The sequence below is a fragment of the Calypte anna genome, chromosome 1 (genome assembly GCF_003957555.1).
Source record: "Calypte anna isolate BGI_N300 chromosome 1, bCalAnn1_v1.p, whole genome shotgun sequence".
Classification (NCBI taxonomy): domain Eukaryota; kingdom Metazoa; phylum Chordata; class Aves; order Apodiformes; family Trochilidae; genus Calypte; species Calypte anna.
The window spans coordinates 63,544,002-63,559,302 of NC_044244.1; the positions used below are offsets into that span (position 1 = coordinate 63,544,002).

General features: G+C 48.6%; 1 protein-coding gene and 1 long non-coding RNA gene across 7 annotated transcripts in view; one reads left to right on the forward strand and one right to left on the reverse strand.

Moving 5' to 3' along the window:
• The window catches only part of ADA2 (adenosine deaminase 2), a 30,372-nt gene extending 19,332 nt beyond the window's left edge, over window positions 1-11,040 (reverse strand). For 2 of the 5 annotated variants that reach the window (XM_008495681.2, XM_030450768.1), the window contains exon 1: window positions 1,138-1,296. The gene's annotated coding sequence lies outside the window, so the exon portion shown is untranslated. Of the gene's footprint in view, window positions 1-212; window positions 262-1,137; window positions 1,297-10,951 lie in introns of those variants that run through there. The other 3 variants (XM_030450776.1, XM_030450764.1, XM_030450760.1) reach the window with 3 other exon arrangements.
• LOC115598344 overlaps window positions 1-14,114 on the forward strand; it is a 39,962-nt gene extending 25,848 nt beyond the window's left edge. The window contains exon 4 of one of the 2 annotated variants that reach the window (XR_003987586.1): window positions 13,897-14,114. This is a non-coding gene — a long non-coding RNA (uncharacterized LOC115598344). Of the gene's footprint in view, window positions 1-9,667; window positions 10,449-13,896 lie in introns of those variants that run through there. The other variant, XR_003987585.1, reaches the window with a different exon arrangement.
• The last annotated feature ends 1,187 nt before the right edge of the window (window positions 14,115-15,301 follow it).

Genomic DNA, 15,301 nt, shown 5'->3' on the forward strand with positions numbered 1-15,301 from the left:
TGGGACATTAAACTGCTGGCCCACCCTACAGAAGTAGTGGATGTTTATTACTGGAGGAGCATCTGGTACCTGTGTCCCCTGTATTTAGGACTAAACATTCATGCACTGCCCATACTGCTTTCTGCACACAGAACAGGGTGGAGAGGACATGTTGCTCCCCAGATCAGGCTGGCAGCACATCACACAGACCTGCAACCTGTCAAAGTTCTCACCTTGAAATGGAAGAGTGGTAAGGTCAGGACTCTGGTTTGCAAGCTGGGACAAACAAGTGTTTGATGTCTTGTCTTTGCTTCCTCTGCCCTTTCTCCTTTTTCTGAGGGGCTGAAGGATCCATATTGTAAGTTTATAACAAGTGTTACAATTGCTGGAAACATACATTCATCCAATCCATCCCCCTTTTCCTCTCTCCCCTGCCCTGTCCTCAAGCTCAGAGGCAGGGCTCTTCCCCCTGTCCCCTCAGAATAAGGGGATGCTGGTGACAAGGTGATGGCTCTGCTGCCAGTGTCCTGTGGAGGAAACCAGGAAACCATAGGACTTCAGGTGCTTTTGGTTTTTGGTGATACCCTGCAGTCAACACCTTGTTGCACCCTTATAGTAGATTCCAGCTATCAGAGGGGTTTATTTATGTGCAGAAAACCTCTGGCTTCCCCTGCAGTGCTGAGGCGTGTCCCTGCCTTGTGCTCCCAGAAGAAAGAGGACGGAAGAGAGATCATGGAAGCAGTAAGAAATCACAGGAGACAGGCACATGTGAACTCGGAGAACTCTGCCCTTCCCAAAAAAAGCACAGCTGCAATATAATCCTTCAACACCAGGCTTTAGTGACCCTCCGCACCGATCCCTCCAGACCAAAGCAGGCTGGAGAAAAGCTCAACATTTTGAAAACAGTTCCCTGTGCTTTACATAGTAAGCCCCTGCTTGAGCACGTGTTTTCTGCTTCCAGCCTCTCCACTGTGCCTCCAGCCCCTTGGCCTCTGCCTGATCAGTGGGTCCCAGGAGATGGAGAATGTGCTAGGGAGGGGAGTAATCTGCTGGGAACAGAGATGGGGGAGGTGGGTAGACATAGCCCCATGTCAAGCCTTAGCGAAAGAAACATCCGAGAAGTCACTATCTTATCCCTGGTGAGACTGACTCACTTACTGTTAACTTTCCTCCTCCTTGCATCCAAAGCTCATCCAGCTGCCACCCGAGAGAGCAAGGAACACTTTTATCTCCCTCACAAGCGGGCTGTGTCCCAGCAGAGATAAAGAGTCAGGATCCGTCCCAGTGGTGCAGAGCAGGGCAGCCACCGCTGCAGACAGTTCCTCTTCCTGTGCTGTCGCTCCAGCTCCCTCAGCTTTTATTTATCCCTGTCCCTGCCACTTCATGAATATATAAAGAGGAGGAGGAGAGACAGGAGGTTATGAGAAAGAGACATAGGCAGGCAGCTGAAGGGAGCTGGGGTGGAAACTAGGAGGTCAAAGCAACAGGGTCACCTATTGAGACCCCTCATGCTCTTCTGCAGAGTAGAGGTGCGCTCTTTAACCCACCCGTGCAGCTTCCCCACCCCCACTCCAGCCCCTCCACCCAGGGTACCCTGGTATGTCTAATACAGCTTTTAAATATCCTTGGAAAAGCGTCTAGGCAAGTGTTCCCAATACAGGCAAAACTCTCAAGCCTCACGCAGGCTGTCTCAGGAAGACTCAAGGGCTTGGGTATCTGATCAGACATACAATACCATGTGTTTAATGCCAACAACACAGTGAACCCTGCTTACTGAATGGGTTTTTGTCTGAGAAGACAGTAATTTGTAAAAGTTGTTTTATTTTGCCCATTCCTTGCCAGCTGCACAGACCAGGCAGGCATCAGTCTGACTGTTGGCACTGGGGCTGCAATGGGTGCACAGGGATAAACTCTTTCCTGGGATCTAAATCGGGTTAAGGTGGGTATGGTCTGATAATTTTTTTTATTTGTTTTTAAATCATAACAAATACTGTGATTTCATGGTTTTATTTTGCACAGTGGATTGAGTTTGAAAGTTATTTAAAACAGATATTACATAAACAGCTTCCAGTGGAGAGCAAAGTCCATTTGGTTTAATGTAATGAAAATTTTAATGGCTTTAATTCTTTTAACAAAAAAGAAAAATCTCATAAGCCAAGAGCTATTGAAAACAATCCACAGCAGTCACAAAGATGGTTTTCAAGGCAGATAAAGTAGAACCTTGTCAATAATACGCTAAATTTCATTAACTGCCACCACTGCAACAGATTGAAAGGGTGGTGGACAAGCCCTCCTGAATATCCCAGCTAGAGACCTGCCAGCTTTCTCTCCTTTCTTGGTCCCTTCACCCTTTGCTGTCACCAAGATCAGTCCCAGCATCAACATAGGGATCATCCAGGATCCTTCAATGCTCCCTGGGCCCTGGCAGAGAAAGGATGTCTGTGGCCCTTTGCCTGCTCCTCATTAGGGTGTTTTTTCTGGTGTTCCAAGGTGATCCTGCTCCCAAAGAGAGACCATAGGAGCAGAAAGATGAACCAACTATGCAACGGTCTGCGTAACTGATGAAAGCAATCCCAGGAGGTTCGGGGAAAGACAACAGAGGGAAGTGTGTGGAGTGGAAAAGGGATGGTTCAGCAAGAACAAGAATTCTGCCTACAAATAGCTTCAACGAAACAATATAAGAGAAGGAAGGGATTTGCTCTAATTATGTCAGAGTAGTAAAGTCTAGTGTTAGGACCATAAAACCAAATTCAGTTAGAAAACCATCTCTGCAGCAAGCAATTGGGCCCTAGAGACAGGTTCCCAGGGGGGAGCATCAAGAGGGTTTAAAATGCTGTGCAAAGGACCTCAAATAGCAGCTGGGAGCCAGGTGGGGGTCTTGGAAATTCCTGCCAGAGGGCCTCAGAGATATACAGTGCTGGTTCCTCTTGTCAAATCAAATCTGAAAAATAAAACCTAAGTCCACTACTGTAACAGTTCTTTAATGGGAGTTCTACATATAAGCAATTGCAACCATTGCCTGGAGAGCACTGTTACAGATGATGCAAGGGTTGAGCTAGGAACTAAGGTGTTCAAGATGCCATATTAAAATGTGGTCCACACTCGGAAAACAAAAGTCATACAGAGCCAGCACTGGTAAAATAACACAACAGCTGCTTTTAGGCAGGATCTGTTTGGACAGAGGGTGAAAGGAGAGAGAACAGGACAACCTGAACCAGGGTATGGTTGCCAGAAGCCCCATTTGTGGGAGGGCCTGGGTTCTTCTTGTACCTGCAGACATTCACAGCTCTGGCTTCAGACCTTTCAGAGAAACAACCCATGGTACAGAAAGACTTGCTCTGTATTAAGAACCAGCAAGGAATGTTATAGGGGTTTTTTTCACACTGATTCATCTCTCAGCTAGTTTGAATTCTTGCTGAGAAGTGGGTAGCCTTGCTGGAGGTTGTGTAATAGCTGTTTGTCCGTCTACAAGATCATGATTACAGCTCCTGTCCAGTTTTTACTGGCTCCTGAAATAGTCTTCAGCTCCCTGGCCCTGGTCCCACTTGCTCCTTAGCTAGGGCTGACAGGGGCAGCAGTCATGCTTGCTCCCTCCTCAAATGCCCTAGATATTCCCTGGATTCTTGGGTGGTTTCTAGCCCATGATGACCTCTTGTCTGCTGCAGCTGTACCTAGCAGTGCTCAAAAGCCCTGTTTCAAAGCTGTCATGGGTATGTCTGTGCAAGCTGCAGGCACATTCTTTCTGTATGCCCAGCTGCACATCAGATACATAAGAAGCTTTAAATAGCTGGTGGCCACCACCACTTAACTCAGTGAATTCCCCTTGATTCAGTTTCAGTTCTGTATGTGAACCAATTTTTTTTCAAGCCTTCTGAACTTCTTGAAAGTGATGGCTAGAACCTCTTCCAGCATTGTCTCCCATGTCTCCCTCCCACACCTTTCCTGCTGCCACCACAGCTGGGTGTCTGCTCCCACCCTTCAGCAGCAGCAGTGCAAGGGCTGGGGGGGCATGGACAGAGTCCCCAGTGGTGGGTGCAGGAAGGAGGATGAACTCTATAGGCAGCAGCAGCAGGCTTGTGAACATGCATTTTCCACTTGATTTTTCATCTGGGCGTATTACACAGTGCTTTACAGCATCCTGTCAAATCCATCTTCCTGCTGCATGTGCCACAGTAAATCCTGGCCACAGATTAAAGCCCTGCAGTGCATGTAGGTGACTGCAAAAGTTACAGTGATGACAAACCCAACAGAGGCTGGACCTAGGAGTGTAGCACATCTGGCTGTGTTTCCTGTGTGGACAACCTATTTCGCATAAGCCAAATCCAGATCAAGGATCATTTCTGACAGTACAGAAGGTCAGGGTGTTTTTTAGCTTCTGAGCCTCTCTGAAAATTCTGAAGTCTAAGTCATGCTCTGGAAATACAACTGTAAAGCCAGGAAGAGAAGGCTGGAGACAGGAAATACGTTCCAAGCTCTACCACTTGGTGATCCTTTTTGTACCAGCTGCCTCGTTTTGTGAAAGGGGACCAATTCTTTACCTGGCTGCCCTCCTTGACAGTAGTGATTATTTACTGTACTTGCTGGTGAAACAGCCACATTCCCCAGGCCAGTGGCTGGATGAATCCAGTTTTAAAGAAAGTCTGCATAGGGCACTCATGTTTTAAAGAGGAAAGGCTAGAGGTGGAACAAGGGGCTGGAAGTACATGGGCTGACTCAGCAGTGAATGAAGGCAGGCTGTAGAAAGCCTGGTCTTGGAACCCGCACCTCTCTGCTAGGTCTGAGAGAGACTGCAGTGCCAGTCCCTGCTCCAAAGCAGTCCCAGCCCTCTGTCAATGCCTGCAAAATGCTTAGGACATGTGAAAGTTGTAAGTGCTATAAATTATTATTAAGAATAGGCTGGCCCAGGATGTTTGGGGTGATTAAAAACCTCCCCACTGCCCTGCTTCGGTCTGGCTGGGCACAGGTTGGTATTTTTTGTTTTCTGTTTCCCACACACCCACACTTGGTGCCCAGCCAGGCAAAAATATAGGCTATTTACCAGATAAGGGAGGTCAGCAGGGGCCCTGCAGCAGAGAGGACTCCTGTCTACCCTGGGTCACACTTGGTAGCATTGCTCCCAAGCCTACAGCCAAGCTGTGCTCACCCTCAAGGTACTTCATCCCCATGCAGAAACCCACCTTCCCCTTGGCTTCCCAACCATGGCTCCATCCTGTCCTTCCACTCCTGCTCAACTACATCCATAGTTATCTGATGCTTTAAAATGAATAAGGCACTTGAGATGCTACAAGAACTGGAGCTGGAAATGGAAAGAGCCAGGGAAAGAGCTGAACTCCCCTGTTGATGATGAATCACTCCAGGAGTGAAGACACTGATTTGTAATCATTGCCTGGCTCCCAAATACAATCGCCATGAACTCCTCTGACCAGTGACCAAGATAAGGTGTCTTGGGCTATTCCCAGCACACTTGCAGAAGTTCAAATTTGTTTTGCTCACAAGAGCTCATAGCTCCAGGAGACCAGCAGCTTCACTGGCACTCACCCTCTCCCAAGTGGAGCTGGCGATGCTTGCTGGCAGCAGCCAGCACACACACCAGGCTGCTGCTGAGCTGAACTTGCAAACAATTGAAGTCAAACCACATTGTTTCCTTCAAAATCTGCCTCCCCACCCCCATAGTTGTTCCTCACAGATGTCACCCCGCAACAGAGGGCTGGGAAGAGGAAGGACAAAACAAAGTGAACCAGTGCATGTTAGCACCCTGTTGCTTTGGGAGCAAACAGCAGGCTGCCAAGGGCTCACAGGGCAGGAGCTGAGAGCCCTGGGTATTTAGGAACGAGGCTTGATGCTACCCAGGGCATGTTCCACGCTGTCTCTAAGGTTTCTGTACAAAGGCTCCCCGAGAATATTAGCAAAGTTTTCAGTTTATTATTATTTGTATTCTCTTCCTTGCCCATCTACTAGGAGCAAAAATGAGATCAAACTAGCCAACCAAAACATCCTGGGTTAGCAAGAGTACCTGACTCATTCCCTCAAAGGAATGACTATAAGGAGAGAAGCAGCCCAATGCTACTTTGGCAAGCATTTTCTTGCTTTTTGCTTTAGTCACATCAGGTTTCTTGCCTGCCCTGAGGTGCCTGTCCATCACCAGACTGGTGGTTCCCACAGATTAGCAGAGGCTTGAGGAAGTCAGCCCTAGGGTAACAAGCAGGGCAAAATTCCTGTTCCTAGAAGTTATATTCCATCTAAACCTCCCCCTCTACTCTCTAACTATTGATCCACTCATCTGGCTTCCCCAGTCAGAACCTAAAGAGAGCCACATCTCTACCCAGACCCACTCTCTGCCTCAAGAGTCCATCAGACTCTTACAACAGAGGATCTGAGTTCATACCTGGTCACTCTGCAGCTGTGGACCTCCCCATGACATCTGCAAGGATACCCTGTGTCTCCACAGCATCAACCCTCTCTTCCTCTCGTTGGCTCTCCATTTCTCTGCATCTACACCAGACAGGTTGCTCTATTCTCATAAAGATGTAAAAGCCTAATGAGTAAGAAGTACAAGGTGGCACAGGACTATGGTGTCTCTTTCACCCTAAGGTCTCATGGAAAGCCTACCAGAACACACATATGCTATACTGCATCCCAAAACTATGGCTCTGTCTCATACTCCAAGGCTTCAGAAATGCTTAGAGAGAGAACAGCAAAGGCTGGGGAGCACACCAGCAGCTACACCCAGCCTTCAGCTGCTCAGAGGTCACCTCACTGTGTACAGTTTCTTTTCCTCCTCTGTATAAGGCATGCAGCTCAGGATTTATTATAGGTTTATACTACAAAATTAATGACACCAAGGAGCATTTGAGTTAAAACCTGACTGCTCTCCCCAAAAGTGTCTGTCTTGTAGCCAAGCTTCATCTCGCCTAGGCAAAAATCCAACCTCTATCAAAGCCTTGAGTTGTCAAAACAAGGCTTCTGCCTCATTCCCTTTACAGGTACCTCCATATACCATCACCACAAATGCAGACACTGGCCTCAAGCCAGTTAGCACAAGCAGTGCTGCCAGCAAAACATCATTCCCCTGCCCCCAGCATTACCCAGCTTCTTAGGCAGGGTCGCTCCCTGGGGATTTATCTTGCTCTCCATTGTAGCAACACCTCAGCAGCAGAGCTTAAAGCAAGGCGAAGAGTGCTCATCACAACAACCACCCGCCCAGAGCAGAACCCAGCCACTGGGGGATCATTGCAGAAAAATCTCAGGGCATTTCTGGCATGCCTAGACTTGTTCATCCTGTTCTTCAGAGCCATTGCAGCCTAGCCTGTAACACTTTGTCTCTTGTCCCCTGGCACCTCCCAGCACAGGTAGTGATAGGCTCAGTCTTACCTTCAGCTAAATCGCTGCATTGCCCCAAGAGATGCACTTTCATTAAAGCACTACAGCACTACCTGCATCACCACAGCAAGCAGACAAATCCTCAGTGCACCTATCCCAACCTGTGTGAAAAGAAAGGCATGAAGCACACAGTGAGAGTCTCTTTTGGAAGGTCTTCAGCAACCAAGCTTCAGTATGATCACCAACCTCACAAAATGAGGCACAGGCAGAGGCTTCAAGGAGATGGCCTGTAGAGTTGTCAAGACAAACAGCCCATGTCTTTTTGGTAGTCATGGGATTAAAAACCACTTATCAGTCCTGGGAACAGATGGCTCAAGCCCACCTTCTTTATATCACTAATGAACAAGCCTTAGCTCTTGAACCTCACTGTCAGCTCTGAAAATGGCTCCTGGGTGGGTGATAACCCTGTACAACAGCACAGGGATGGTGCTGCTATGAGGCCTGCTGTGTAACCTGGATCATCAGCTGTGGGAGGAAGCACTGCTGCCGGCAGTGATCCCTCTGTCTTACTCTGGGATCCCAATCCACACCTAGCTTAGCCCCCCACCTCCAGAGTGGCATATGAGGAACCCTGGGGAGCCATTATCACCATCTGCCTAAAAGTTCCTGTTCCCATGGTCCTCTTCAGCTTGAGAGACAGCCCTCATGGCTCTAGCACACATTAAAAATTTGGTATGTGGCACATACGTGCAGGAATGCTACCCATTGCTGCTTTGCATTATAATATGTGAAAGCTGCTTCCTTTATATTCTGCCTGATCGATACGTCTACCACAGACAGACAACTCTATTTCCCACTGTGGTTTTCAGTGGTTTCACTCCACTGGTGACAGCCAAGACAAGATCACATGCCCACATCAGGGATGTAGGCATCAATCAGTGTGTCAGCTGCAAGGAAGCAGCAAGGGCTGGCTGCTCCACAGGGGAAGGTGATGCTGGAGCTGAGGGCTGCAGCAAGGCAGGCACAGGGCAGCAGCTACACTGACAAAGGTGCAGTTCCACAACATGTGAGCAAGAAGAGCAGAGCAGGTCTGGTGATGGTAACAAGGTTTAGCCAAGAGCCCAGCAATTGTTGGGCAAGTCAGTGATGATGAGATGTATCCAAGGTCAACTCAGGGATGAAGTCCATAGGCTATGGTCCACATAAACAGGGTACACAGCTGCAAGGTAGCCATCCCAAGTGGGGACCAAGTGCAAGAGCCTCACCTTACCAGTGAACAGCAGAACAAACAGAGCTTTCTTAAACAACTCTCCTCAACATCAGACACCTTCATAATTATCAGTGTCAGCCCTCAGTTCAGGGAGCCAAACCCCAACAGATGCACGCAAGGCCCTGACACTAGCTACCACAGTGTTTAAGGCTGGTACAGATGCCAAGGATTAATATAATCTGCTGCCAGTCTCCAGAATCAAGCACCACACCATCAGAAATGCCCATGGTAAGAGCAGCAGGCATTTTAAAGAAAAGGATTGTTAGCAGACACCCATCATGTTTATCCCAAAACTCTCTGCCTGTCTGGGACAAGGCTGTGTTTTATCTGGTGTTTGTGTAGCAGTCTAATCCCCAGTTCTGCTTCCTTGAACACCACCAACATCTGCCATAACTCAACCCAAGGTAAGCCATACAGTAGTACCTGTGTACTGTGGTTTCACTGAGTCATGCCTCCAGCTATTTTAACCTCTTGCTATTTTACCCTCTTGCTTTTATTCTGACAGCAAATGCCACTTAAAGCCAGCTGCCATTTTTTTCCCATCACTGTGTGTTCCCTACATCTCTCAGCTCTAGTTTCCCTGCCCAGCTGTGTAAGGGACCTTTTGCAGAGAGAAAAGCTGGGTACCACTGATGCCACTACCCCAGCTTTTTGGGGAGGTACAGAGGTGCAGAGGGAGAAATGGTTTGTAGCAGTACAACCAAGCAGTGGTGTATCACTCCTGTGATTTCTTCAGCAGTGGAGCTCTCTGCTAAAGATCTTGCTAGCAAAGAAAGGATGTGGAAAGTTGCTGCAAATAAAAGGAAGTGAATAGAGAAATTGCTGGGCACCTAAAAATAACTGTGTTTTAGCAAAGCTTTAGAAATGGTGCTGGGGAGAGAAAGCAGTCCAGTGCAGTGCATGGGAAGGAACCCTGCCTTGGGTAATACATGCATTGACACACCTTCTTATGCTGAAACAGTATTCACAAATTCACTCTTGAGAGGGAGAACTGTAAGCCAGGCTGAACTTCTGACTGACTCCAGTGATTCTGGAAGTTTGTTTATTCACCGTGTTGGGCATTGGACGTGAACCAGATCCTATCTGCGTCTCTCCCAGGTGTTCAAAACCCACTTCTGGGAGATGACAGGAAAAACAAAACACAGCATTTGTGCCAGCCAGTACCTGAGGAGAAGACGGGGCTAGCAGCCACCAGCACCCTTCCCGGACTCTTTTCTAGGACCAAGACAAAGGCATTTCAAGGCAGGGATATAGGAGGGACAGCAGTGTTACACGTTCAAAGATTTTGTTTTAAACTCTGCATCCAACCTCTGCTCTGGTGAAGCCCTACTGCAATACAAGAAATCAGGATTTATAAAACACAACGAGTGCTGTGCTGCAAGCACTGAGACACAGTCAGGTGGCAGCTTATTGGAAGGGACCGTCTCCATTTGCATGCGGAAAGAAGATCCAACAACTGCATGTATTCTGTGGACATCTTAATGTATCCAGCCCTGCCAGCTTGCCTCCTCTCAGCACCAGCCCAGCCCAGCGTGCATCACAGATCGCCGTGCTGGCGTAAAGTTGTAATTGCCAGCACGGGGGCTGGGGCCAAGGGGAATTCACGGAGAGAGTCAGACTCTCGGGCAGCCTATCAGCTCCTAGGTCCACCATGGAAATTAATCACTGAAGCTCAAGGAAGGACACCTCAAACAAAAACCCCAGTGACTACACTGAGGAGACAGGGCATGCTCAGCCTGTTGAAATGACATTGTAATTAAAACTTAATAAAAAGTGGCACATATCGATGAGTTGTATTAACCTTGTCTAAAACCATTTGGGCAAATTAAAACTCCTCTCGGTCTTTTCCTGCTGCGTTAAAAGCAGCAAGGCATGACACAGATCAATAACGCTAGCCACATTGGCTCTTTGTTTGGGGCAGAAGAAAGCTTTGCTGTTGGAAAGCTTCAGCTGGCATGGCTTCAGCCACTGAGACGCTGCCTCCTGGCCTCTGCCAGGGCCCCTGCTGGCAAGCCCCAAATGAGATTGCCAGGGTACTTACATGGGCACATAAAGAATGCTCCCAAAAACGCTGCCGGGGACCAGCTGTCCCACTCCGGGGGACACTTCCAGGTTATTTGCATGAGCAGATACAAATGTATGCCCCGGAGAGCTCTGCCAGGACCCCTGCTGGCACGCAGCAGGGGCTGCTGCCAGGGTTCCTGCCCCAGCACAAAGCAGCGCAAGTTTGGGGTGAGGCTGTCACGGACCCCGAGCCTGCATGCCGCACCCCTGCGAGGGTGCTTCCCTCACAGAAGCACAGGCACCCAGAGCAGCACAGCCAGAGCAAGTCCCCATGTCCCAACTGGACCGCTCCCCGCTTCTTCTGTGCCGGCTACAGACCTGTAAAACAGAAAGATTGCCAGACCTTGAGCTCTTTCTTCCCTCGCCCAGCTGCGTCTGTCTCTCTGCAGCCACACAACAGCTGAGCAGCTCAGCACCACGCCACCTGCTCCCCACCTCCAATCCCCCCCCTTTCCAAGCACCCTTCACGGCCACCCTGGGAACACCCCGTGCTCTGCCCCTTTGGCTGCATCCTCCTCCCAGGGGGCGTCAGCCCCCACTGCAGTCGTGAGGCCGATCAAGCAGTGTGGAGTGGCTGGGGAAACAAGTGAGCACCTTGGGACAAAACTCTAAACTATGCCCCGATGAGGTGGTGTGGCCAAATCAGCCCAGCGCATGCCTCCTCCCTGTGCAGCCAGGCAGGCTGGGCAGGAACAGGCAGGAGAAAGGAAAAGGGACACACGGGGTGCCTTGGTCTTCTGTCTGCTGATTGAGATGCTCGCCATTAGTCAAAACCTGCTCACAATGAGAAGTGATTGTGGCTTCTGCTAAGAGCTGCCCCTACTCTTGCTCACATTTGCTGTTGGATTCGTCTAGGTTGCAACCCTGGTGCTTCCCACTGCTCTCTTGCTGTGGAGAGTCCTGATCTTCTCCCCCGTCACTCATCTGCTCCACTCTGGCAGCTGCTGACCTGCCGCAGACCCTTGCATGTGTGACCACCACCAAATATGTGGTTATGGGAGTTTAACTCCGGTTGTTCTCATATGATCAAGTAGTCACTAGGCTTGTCCCTTTTCTTTTGGATACTGGTAAGTCCTTCATCTCTGTTACAGCTCACAGCAGCCAGTGACAAGGGAATCGTGCTCTGGCTGCCAGCAGCCCCTCAGCGACTGCAGTTGGTGCACAGACGCTGATGGTGTGATGCAGGCACCCTTCAAGGACGCTTATAATGGGGAAAATACTTTTAGAGAGAAAAGATTTAGGAACTTTCTTCTTGGAAATGACAATGCTGAAGCACAGTGAAACCAATTTCTGGGAAGAAATACATGTGACAAAAAGGAAGTTTGCTTGTTTGCTTCCCACTCAAGCAGCTAGTTAAGCCATGGAACTCACTGCCCCAAGGCATTTGTTTAAGGCAAAGGATTTTTTGCACCTTTTCACAAGCCCCCAGCATAAGCCCTTACCTAGAGCAAGAACCCTGCAGGCATCCCCCTAGAGCCATCCGTCTAACCTTGCAACGCCCTAGGGCTGCTCAGGATTACAGTGGGCATATTCAATACTTGACATTTAAAGGAGAAATAGAGGATCTGGATTGTGTTGAATCAGACTAATTTTTCCTCTCTTCTGAGGCTCTGTTTTTGCCAGTGGTCATCATCACAGGTAGGGACACAAAGCCATCCATTGGGCAGGAGCAGAAAAACATCCCTACTTAGGAAACCCTTCCCAGTCTCCAAAGGTGAGTTTTAGTTATAGCTTTTAATATGATCTGTAAAAAATGTTTGAGTCCTGCTGAACTCTTCTCCAATCCCTGCTAAGGGCTCCATTGTACATGGCAGAAGCAAGTTCCACAGGTAAGATGGAAATGGTGTAAAAAGATACTGCCTTTAATTGCCTTGATACTGTTCCTAATTAAATAACTCTGAATTTCACACAATGAAACGGGGAGATGAGTTCCTAGTTGCTTATTCTTCTATGAAATTTTATCAAGCTACATCCACAAAGGAGAGGGACAAATGACTTTGAATCAGCCCTTGCTGGAGTGGAAAATGCCTTTGTTTTTATTGCATGGTTCTGCTTCCCATTTGCATTTAGAATTAAGAGTACTCCGTCTAGTGACAAAAGTAAGTTCTTAATGCTTTCCCCCTTCCTGCACCTCAGTTTTGACAGGTCTACTTGTAAAATCAACACCAGTGAAAGAAATTAATATAAAGGGTCATTGTGCAAAATCTGCCATGTTGGTAAATGCATATAAAGACAAAAACCTTGCTAAAGCCTCAGGCCTCCTGTTCAGTTTGCAGTATTGCAAAACATTAAAAATTCCCTTTTTAGTACATTAGGGAAACGTGGTCTGCAGCAACTGAGAGACAGATGTGGAACCCCATGATGCCAGTGCTACTGACTCGCTTTTCAAGCTAGAACAATACTTTAAAATGAAAAATTCATTACCCAGATCTGTGAAAAGCAAATGAAGCTCAGCCTTTCCTAACCTTGACATTTTCCAGACTGCTGGCCAAATCCATGGGTAGGACACATGCACACACATCCACCCCACCCCCCCTTCTTCAAAGGGCTGGCTGGTCCGGCAGAGAATGTCTTTCAGATGTGACTTATCTTCTATGAATGAGCTGTGACACCACCAGAGTCCCAGTGTGTGAAGAGTTGTGCATCTATATACTTCTAATTACTAAAACTGGCAGTGGTAAAGTCTTAGCTGCACCTTTCTGGTGCAGTCCTCAAAGATACAAAACAGAAGTAGAGCAGGTGAAAACAAGGTGCAATTCTCCAATTCTCGGATGGTTCGAGGAGACCGTTTGCATTTCCTATTGCCACTCCACTTAGCCATCAGGAGCTATTACGGCAGCCAGGGTGTGCTGACTGAGGTGAGGCTATCCCCTATGCCGCCCTCCTTGCTGGCTGTGTATTTTCTCTCCATCCTCCCCCAGCTCTGTCTATAATGTGACAGTTTCTGCCACACTACGTTAGTGCCTCAGCCACTTTTCAGACGACCGCTTCCCTGCTGGGCAGGGTCTCTTCCGAGCGAAGGGATGGAGACCGCAAGGCTCTCAGCTCCAAAGAGATTTTCTCCTCTCCGGTTAGTGGTATTCCCTGAGCCTTGCTGATGAAAGACACAGATGTGTCTGCAAGAGGAGCAGCTCTCAGTGCCTGCCTCATTCCCCAGAGCCCTCTTCAGCCAGTTTGATGTCTAAGTGGAAGGGAAGAAAATAAGCTGACAGTGGGGTTACCACCCAGATGATTCTCTGAATTGATTAGCTGCTTTTTCATAGGTCTCACAGCCATACAAACAGCAACCTCGTTGGATCTCACAAGCTAAGTAATGACCTCGGCTAGGAGAGCTCTGGAGAAAGAACAACCATAATGATGTGCTGCTTCCCTAGGAAAGAAACAAAGGAAAAGCCAGGGGAAAACAACATGAAGGGAACTAAATAACAGCTGGAAAGAAGCAAGGGAAATGCAGCTTTCAAGAGGGAGAGGAAAAAATAAAGACCTTTCAGCACTGACTTGTTTTTGACTCCAATTTGTATGCGAAGAGATGGACAGGCAAGGAAATCATTGCTCAGACTACATCTTTTTGAGGTCATAGCTGTGAGTGCTGGGCAGGCTCACCAGCAGCTAAGGGCCTTCTTTGGGTGTGAGATGATAGAGGTGATGTGGTAATAAAATCCAGACCCCTTTGAGCTGTCATGTGCTGGCCAATCCATTGCCTCATGAGGGATGGCCGGGAGCAGCATCACCAGGTCAGACTGTGACCTCCCAGCCAAATCCAGCTGAGCTGCAGGGGGTGAACACTCCCTCAGGCCAGGGTCCCACACCCCCAGACTTGCCTTGCCAGGAGGTTTTAGGCTCCAGCAGGCACGATTCGTGCTGCAGCCCTCCAGCCAGTGACAATTGCCCCCCTGCCCCCTGGTCCTGCTGCACGCTGCCTGTCTGTTTGTCAGTTCAGGGTCTTGCACCCTGGCAGCAAAACCCCTGGTGCGTGCAAATCCCTCTGATTTCCCCACAGTGTCTGGTAGGGAAGGATCTGCTTTGGCATCTTTGGGCAGTCTCACTCTCAAGGGGAAGGGAGGGTAGGTGAAGCTCTCTCCAACCAGATTGCAGAGCATTTTGTGGGTCCATGAGTGTCCCATGCAGGGCACGAGCTTCACCTTCCTTCAGGTAGGTAGGCCTGGGTGAAGGCTGGCACCCCTCAAGCTGTGACTGTAACAGGGACGTGCTCCACCAGACCCTGCAGAGGTGATGGGTGGTGTGAGAGGAGTGAGCTGTGGAAGTGAAGAGACCTGGGCTGGACTCAAAAAGACTACACTACTTTGGATCAGTTACAAGACATCTATCTTCAAAGGGGAGCAAATGGTCCATCTTTCCTAATCATTTGCTCTTGCCTCCTCTTGAAACCCCAGAATAATGCAGATTAGAAGAGGGAGGATGAGAAGAGTGCTATGGAACCTCATCTCATTGCTCTTTCCCATCTGTGCTGTGCTAGTCCTGCCAGAGTTTTTTCTGTAACAAAAAAAAAAAAAAAAAAAAAAAAAAAAAAAAAAGGGCTGGAAAATAAAACACACACACACACTATATTCCCTCTGCAAGTGCCCCACACTTGGAACTGCAGTCTGCTGCTCTCCAGTGCCTCTAATTAGCTAAGTGAGCAAGCTCTCATTAGCCCCACCTGGGTCA